Source organism: Limulus polyphemus, unplaced genomic scaffold (assembly GCF_000517525.1).
Source record: "Limulus polyphemus unplaced genomic scaffold, Limulus_polyphemus-2.1.2 Scaffold4970, whole genome shotgun sequence".
Taxonomy (NCBI): Eukaryota; Metazoa; Arthropoda; class Merostomata; order Xiphosura; family Limulidae; genus Limulus; species Limulus polyphemus.
Genome location: NW_013670580.1, coordinates 29355 through 38699, shown reverse-complemented (window position 1 = coordinate 38699; position 9345 = coordinate 29355).

Sequence of the window (9345 nt, the reverse complement as noted above, 5' to 3'; positions counted from 1 at the left end):
TTTGGTGGGACGGGGATTCGAACCCGCGACCCTCAGAGTGCGAGTCAAGCGCCCTAACCACCTGGCAATGCAGGGCCGAAAGCGGTTAAGATAGTTGTTGACTGTTGAATTTCGCGCAAAGCTACACGAGGGCTATCTGCGCTAGTAGTCCCTGGTTTCCAATTGGCGAACTAGAGAAAAAGTAGTAGTCAACACCACATACCGCCAACTCGTGGGCTACTCTAATGGAAGAGTCGGATTTGACAGTTACTCTTATGACGCACCCAACGTCTTACTTTAACTATCTCTTCATGGAAGAAAGTCGAATCTGTTTGACAAAAATACCTAATAAACACTGTTTGGAGTCCCCGGGTGGGACATCAATAAGCCTTCAGACTTACAACGCTCAAATCCAGGGTTCGATTCCCCACGGTGGACACAGCAGAGAGCCCAGTGTGGTTTTGATCTAAAAGAAATAAACGCTGTTTGGACGTGTCTTTGGAGTTGGATCTATTTCTTTTTTCAAATTAATATTGAATTTTTTCCTATGTAGTACCATATTTTATTTATAGCCTTTTAGATATTTGATCATTATAATTATCATTATATATAAATCCTTGTAATATATTAAAAAAATGAGTGAAAATGGATTGACACGGTTAAGTTTCACTTGTATAAATTTTCTTTGTCTATTTGTTTGTTGTTAAGCGCAAAGCTACACATTGGACGATCTGTACTGCGCCCAGCATGGGCATCGGAATCCAGTTTTTCACGCTGTAATCCTCCAGATTTGCTTTGTTTCTGAGAAGTGGTGTTTTCGACAAATTTTGCTTTTGCTTTCAGGATTGTGTGAAAAGGTTACAGAATAATGTTTGGGTTCGTTAGTTTGTAAGATATGCTTTCTTTACCCCACGCTATTGTATATAGAAATATGGGATGATTTTTATTGGAGTTATTTTACCGATAGTTAGACGAAGAAATAGATAACATAAACAGCTCAAACGAAGTCTGTTTGAAAATAGATAACATAAATAGCTCAAACAACTTTGTTTAAAAATAGATAACATAAACAGTTCAAACGAAGTTTGTTTAAAAATAGATAACATAAACAGCTCAAACGAAGTTTGTTTAAAAATAGATAACATAAACAGCTCAAACGAAGTTTGTTTAAAAATAGATAACATAAACAGCTCAAACGAAGTTTGTTTATTTGCTTGTTATTGTTTTTTTTAAATATCATTTGAATATCATTAAAACTTTTAGTGATGCCTTTCAAAAAAAAAAAACTATATAAAAAATACCATTTTTTTGAAACAACAACATATTTGGGAATGCTGATTCTTGACGATAACAGTAAAGATATGTGGCTGGAAAGCTTAAGTGCGTCTACAACATAAGGTGCTTTAGAAACAACAACATATTTGGGAATGCTGATTCTTGACGATAACAGTAAAGATATGTGGCTGGAAAGTTTAAGTGCGTCTACAACATAAGGTGCTTTAGAAACAACAACAAAAAAACGAGTGGTTCTGCCTGGTTGGGCCACGTGTCAAATGCTTTTGATTCTAGCGCCGCTAGCATAAAGATTACATGACATATAGTGTAACTCTGGATACCAGAATATCAACGCTTTAAAGATTAACAGGTAGCAGATAAAACTAAAACAAATAAGGAAGAACTGGCAAAGCAATATTTCTGTGTATACAAACCGACGAACGTAAAGCAAAGAAAATATATTACATCCTTCAGGTGCCAGAAATGTTATTAGAATTCTACTTTTTATTCATCTTTTTATTTTAATTTTTTAAAAGTTGTTTTCAAAGTTTGAAAATTGATTTGGAACACCGCAGCCAGTTTGAAACTGGTTTTTTTACTGTTTTGGCAGGAGCTGTTTACTCCTGCCAATATTGTGAGAATTTTTGTTGTTGTGTTTTTTAAGGTGTGTACTATAGTCTTAAACAGGTATGTCTTCTTTTTTAGATGATATTTTTGTTGAAATTGTTTGTTTGTTTATAGTTAAGCACAAAGCTACACAAAAAGCTATCTGTATCGAAACCCGGTTTCTAGCGTTGTAAGTCCGCAGACATAACATTGTGCCACTAGGGGGTTTATGTTGAAATTGATGTAATTAATGTTTGTAGTTAAGCACAAAGCTACACAAAGAGCTATCTGTGCTCTGCCCACCACGGGTATCGTTAACTCGGTTTTTAGCGTTGTAAGTCCGCAAACATATCATTGTGCCACTAGGGGGCTTTTGTTGAAATTGATTTAATTAAGTTGAAAATGAATATATAAATTAGTTCTTATAAAGAAAGAAAGAAATTTTCAGTTGGAAATAACGTATATAAATTTCTAATACTAGTATAGATAAATAGGTATAGCAATAAATATATAAAAAGTTAGATAGAAAAGTAAATAAAGATATAAATACTCCGTACTTTACTAATAACGTAGCACCAACTTTGCTAACAGTTTTAGTACATACGCAAAGAAACAGAGTCCCAAGCTTAATAAGTTATTAGACGATCAAAGTATTGCATGCTTTTTTATTACACGAAATGTTTCTTGCCAGAGTCTTTGCTACACGCGCAGATTCACATAAATTACTACATTCTTACGTTAACTATGAGGTTTTCAGTCTGTGACGGTACGCTTATCACCACTATGAGTCGTCTTATGTTGTTAGAATTCAATGTAGACAGTTAAAAGAAAACGTAGTTAAGATATCTATACTTTTAAAAACGTTGCTCACTTTGTTTGTTTGTTTATAATTACGCACAAAGCTACACAATGGGCTATCTGTGCTCTGCCCACCACGAGTATCGAAACCCGGTTTCTAGCGTTGTAAGTCCGCAGACATGCCGCTGTGCCACTGGGGGGCGTTAACTCACTTATAACTGCTTCTTGAAGCCTTAAGTTTCTGGAGTTTATTTCTGCTAAAGTGTAAAAAACGTCGCTCCGGAACAGTGTTTTGTAGGTACACAAACACCCTTTTAACTTTTTTTTTTTAAATAATTGGTGTGGGTTTTAGATCGGTAAAAACGCGTTCACGTTTCGTAACCTTCGAGGGAGTTGGGCGTTAAAAGCTTTTTTCTTTCTTATCTTGAGCAAACACAATCTCACGATTATCACTAAGACATCGAGAAGAGGAGAGGAGATGATGGTCCAGACAACTCTCATCCCGAGTAAATGTATTGACAAACAACGAAATTGTGACTCAAGTATATATATATATATATATATTGATGTTGGGCTGTCTAATCTTTTGTTGTCTTGGATACGAGCCATCGGAAAAATGCTCACAGATATAGGGAGCACTGACTATAGCAGGGTGTGTGTGTGTATGTGTGTGCATAGCTTGCATACGTTGTATTTACACGTGCTTACTGTTTCATGCTTGAAAAAAACTCTCTCTTAAATAAATTCCATTGTAATCTCTTCAATTTATTCGGTTTGAAAACGACAACAACAACAACATTGTTTGCGATTCTTTTTCGAAATTCATTCCACAGCCTCGGAAACCACCAAACAATATTCCAAGTGGAGCTTACCCAGTTGTTCCTCTTCTCCATCCTGGTTTTTAGTTCCGGAATCATTGGAATTTATAGATTTAAGGCGGTAAACCACGAGGGTCGAAATTTCCATTGAAACCATATAACAGTTGTGCGATGCGATTCCTTATTTGTTTTGTCATTAGAACAAACAAAAACAAACATCAAACTAAAACGGTTAAGTATTTATTCTATGAATCACAAGAAGATTCGATTATTACCTTCTAATGTTTGTTTTTTGGGGGGGTATTTTATAGTACAGTTATATTTATATTATGAAGGTATTTTTATAGCATAGTAATATTTATATTAATTATATTATTATTTTATAGCAGTAATGTTTATATTAATTATATTATTATTTTATAGCAGTAATGTTTATATTAATTATATTATTATTTTATAGCAGTAATATTTATATTATGGGAGTATTTTTATAGCATAGTGATATTTATATTATGGGGGTATTTTTATAGCACAGTAATATTTATATTATGGGGGTATTTTTATAGCACAGTAATATTTATATTATGGGGGTATTTTTACAGCACAGTAATATTTATATTATGGGGTATTTTTATAGCATAGTAATATTTATATTATGGGGGTATTTTTATAGCATAGTGAAATTTATATTAATTATATTATTATTTTATAGCATAGTAATATTTATATTAATTATATTATTATTTTATAGCAGCAATGTTTATATTATGGGAGTATTTTAAACATAGTAATATTTATATTAATTATATTATTATTTTATAGCAGTAATGTTTATATTATGGGAGTATTTTTAAAGCATAGTAATATTTATATTAATTATATTATTATTTTATAGCAGTAATGTTTATATTAATGTACATTAATCGATCTAATTGTCAAAAGTCGTCTGGAAGAAAGAGAAGTTTCAGATTCGAAAGTTTTAGTTGAGACATTCTTTTTTTATTTGTATTTTACATCTTTAGAGAGTATAAATAAGTCTTATTACGAAATAATAATCCACAGAAATGTTATTGCAATATTTTTTTTTGTTTTGCGTTGTTTTGATAAATATTGTTATTTATTTGTTTGTACAGGATTTTAGTGCAAACTATAGAAAGGTTATCTACTCAATACCGCTCCTAGTTTTGAACTTATGAACTAAGAGGGAAGGGAGCACCAGCCGTCAAATCTTGGGCTACTTTTTTACGACTAGCCTCTGGTGATTCAGCGGTAAGTCTGACGGCTTATAACGCTAAATATCGGGGTTTGATACCTATGATGGGCAGAGTACAGATAGCTCATTGTATAGCTTTGTTCTAAAAAAAATTGTTCTAAAAAAAAAAGTGGGATTTGACATTGACTCTTATAGAGCACTCATAGCCACCGGGTGAAACGGGACGCAAACCATGAACTCTCAGATTCACAGCCCAGGCACGTTAACTAATAGACCAAGCTTGGAATTCTTTACCATAGCATTTTTATATCGATTGGAGATTTGTAAGTTTCATTGTGGCACATTAAGATGCAACAGTGAATAAGAAAAAAAAGACCCTCATAAGCATACTACATGTAACAATACACAACAAGAGAAAAAGACACTTATAAACGTACAACATGTAACAATTCAGAACTATTTTTGAACTCACTGAAAGCGTAGAATTTATATCAGATTTATCGTCAATTGAATTTTAGCCAAAAATACAAATCCTATCTAGCTGAGAATTTCCTAATGTCGAGAAAATCTTTTTTTTTTTTTTTTCAACAAAGATCAGACTTCTTGGTATACCCTACAAATTTAAATATTGAATTATTGAGAATTGATAACTTTGTAAAAAAAAGGTAGTTTTTTTATACAATTACAAGGTTTCAATTTTTTATTAAATATTGAATTACTGAAAATTGATAACTTTGTAAAAAAAAGGTAGTTTTTTTATATAATTACAAGGTTTCAATTTTTTATTTGTTATTCAGAAATTCTTATTTTTAGGTGTGAGTTTGTATAAAATCGTTTATAAAATAAGGTGTTCTTAAAAATGTACCAAAGTATCAATCTTTCTATTTACTGTAGTTTATATGTTTAACGGTTTAGTGGAGAAAACTCTTTGGTTATTCTCAAAGGAGAAGAATGAAATTCAAAAGAAAAACCACCATGAAAAAAACAACAACAACTAAATCTATGAATAACATGTATTTATAGATAATTAAAAAAAGTAGAACTTGACAGAACTAGAAATAAAATACATTAATTAACAAAACGACAAAAAAAAAGGTTTTAAGACGGTCAGAAACTGGTCAGTCGAAGAAACATTTTCAAGCCAAAAACAACAAGAATCGTCTTAAAGTGGTTAACACTAAAATATGGCATTATAAAATCGAACCAAGCATATATATATATAGAAACTGTCCCATCAATATGCGTTTAAAATATCCCAAAAAAAGAAAATCGAATCTTATTCATAAAATGGCCTGATATTTTCTTCGTCTCAGTTCCAAAAGGATATTAGGTAAGTTTGGTTTGAATTTCTAGCAAACTACACAAGGGCTATCTCCGCTAGCCGTCCCTAATTTAGAAGTGATAGACTAAAGGGAAGGCAGCTAGTCATCACCACCTACCGCCAACTCTTTAGCTGTTCTTTCACCAACGAAAAGTGGGATTGAACGTGACATTATAACACTCCCACGGCACGTTAGGCCTTACTAGGTAAAAACCTAGACTAGTTTGAACCCTCTGATTTGCTGTTATTGTCTAACTTGCTAACATAAATATACATATAATTCAGACAAAAATCCGGTCTTTGATTTCTCGCGGTGGACAGAACGCTGATAGTTTATTGTTTAGCTTCGCGATGAAACAAACAAACAAACAAAATTGGTTGAACATTTTCGACCCGACTAACTGAAAACATTTTAAGATATCTTAGAGGGAAGAAAAATGACTTCGCGTTCGACGTTATTTCATATGTTAGAATTAATATAACTGTGTGGTTGTTTCAATATTATTTGTATATATATATATATATATATAATAGCTGTAGTTTCAATCTATCGCTATTGTATCAGCTGAAAATCGTCAAAAGTGAAATAAAAACACTACAAATCAGTAAGAAAAATGCATTCCCAAATCAAAATATCAATATAAAACTTATAAAATAATTCTTTAACTTTCTGCCGAGAAGGACAGGAGGCACAACGATCTGGAACGCTACTGTGAAAGTGGGACACGTACAGCAGTGGAGATAAACCCTCTATCAAAACCTTCCAGTTCGCAAGATACAAATCAAACCAGTTCAACTAAATGGAACGTAACGACGAGGTGATTTTTAGAAACGTTATTTTTCCAAGTCTAAACTCTCACTCACTGTTCACGCCCTCTAGTAGACATGGCAGGAATCCAAAGAAAATGCACGTACGTTTTAACGGATCGTATATAAGTCAGTGAAATATTTATTCCCAACTCAAAAAATAAAATAAAAAATAAAGAAGAACGTAACACTCGCTAAACTAGCCTAACGTATTTCCAACCCTAACGTGTGAGGGACAACAAATAGAATAAATAAATGTTCAGTGTCGTCAATATTTTATTACACGTTACAAATATTTTTACAAATTGAAATACGTCAACATTAGAACAACTGCATTTCACCTTATGAGTTAATCGATATGTTATTAGAATTATTAAACCATATACATTCCAGTTACTGACATAACAATTTTCTTTGGTACACTCTAAAGTGCAAAACAATGTCCTAACTGTGTGGTTGGATCACACTTACAAAGTATGTTTTCACACAATACTGAACAACTTCCTTTTGTGAATTATTGTAAGGTGCAAAACATGTCCTAACTGTGTAGCTGGATCACACAAAGTGTGTTTTCACACAATACTGAACAACTTCCTTTTGTGAATTATTGTAAGGGGCAAAAAATGTCTTAACTGTGTAGCTGGATCACACAAAGTGTGTTTTCACACAATACTGAACAACTTCCTTTTGTGAATTATTGTAATGTGCAAAGAAATGTCCTAACTGTGTAGCTGGATCACACAAAGTGTGTTTTCACACAATACTGAACAACTTTATTTTGTGCGGATACTAAAATTACTGTATTAAGGTTTTCAGAAAATCTTAATTCTAACGTAAAATAATATCATCAATGTCCCCTTTGATCAAGTGAAACATTTAAACATGATACATCTAATATTTTCTTTAAACTAGTCCACAGTGATTTGTTTGTATGTTTTGAAGTTAAGCACAAAGCTACACAAAGGGTTAACTGTGCTCTGCCCAAAACGGGTATCGAAACCCGGTTTCTAGCGTTGTAAGTCCACATACATGCCACTAGGCGGCGTCCACGGTGAGGTTTTCTCTACTGATTTTAATTAGAAAGGAACTTGATATTCAATTCCACTGTAGTGGAAATTTGCTTAAAAATAAGGTTAATTAATTAATTAAATTAATGAATATTTGAACTAATGCATATTGGTTTAAGACAAGATGACCGAAATTATTGACATTATGCCCATAGCTACAACCGTTTCTAAGAAGGACAAATCCTATTGGTTATAACATTTCACCAACAAAATGATGAATGGCTGTCATAACATACCCTTTATTATATGACAACCTTAATGAAGGGACTGCTTTACCATTTGTTAGTTTAAAGCTGAATGCATAAGTTACACTTCTGTTATATAAGTTTCTAAAGGTTTTAATCGATCGTTATAATGAGAGTGATATAAATTACATTTTTGTGATACATCACATTATAAGGATTCCAGTTCATTGTCATGAAGGTGCTTTCATTATAGAAGTATTTCAAGCTGTTTATTAAACTTTACTGTGTTCCACTCTCATCTCATAATGTATAAAAAGCTTTGTTATTCCCAGTTTTTGAACATTTTAATGCGAATTAATGAAAAAATACTAACCCTTTTAACTCAAAAAAATTAAATAAAGTATTACACCTAATACTTAATAATATATATATATATTTGATCGCAGTCAAAATATGCTGATTTAAATATCTAAAACAATAAATTGTGTAGCAATTATTGTTCAGTGTACAACAACATTCAAAGTAAGATAGTTGGTTGTGTGTATTTTTTCAAACAATGTAAGATAGTTGGTTGTGTGTATTTTTCAAACAATGTAAGATAGTTGGTTGAGTGTATTTTTTCAAACAATGTAAGATAGTTGGTTGAGTGTATTTTTTCAAACAATGTAAGATAGATGGTTGTGTGTATTTTTTCAGACAATGTAAGATAGTTGGTAGTATGTATTTTTCAAACAATGTAAGATAGTTGATTGTGTGTATTTTTTCAAACAATGTAAGATGGTTGTGTGTATTTTTCAAACAATGTAAGATAGTTGGTTGAGTGTATTTTTTCAAACAATGTAAGATAGTTGGTTGAGTGTATTTTTTCGAACAATGTAAGATAGTTGGTTGAATATATTTTTTCAGACAATGTAAGATAGTTGGTTGAGTGTATTTTTCAGACAATGTAAGATAGTTGGTTGAGTGTATTTTTTCGAACAATGTAAGATAGTTGGTTGAATGTATTTTTTCAGACAATGTAAAATAGTTGGTTGAGTGTATTTTTTCAAACAATGTAAGATAGTTGGTTGAGTGTATTTTTTCGAACAATGTAAGATAGTTGGTTGAATGTATTTTTTCAGACAATGTAAAATAGTTGGTTGAGTGTATTTTTTCAAACAATGTAAGATAGTTGGTTGAGTGTATTTTTTCGAACAATGTAAGATAGTTGGTTGAATGTATTTTTTCAGACAATGTAAAATAGTTGGTTGAGTGTATTTTTTCAAACAATGTAAGA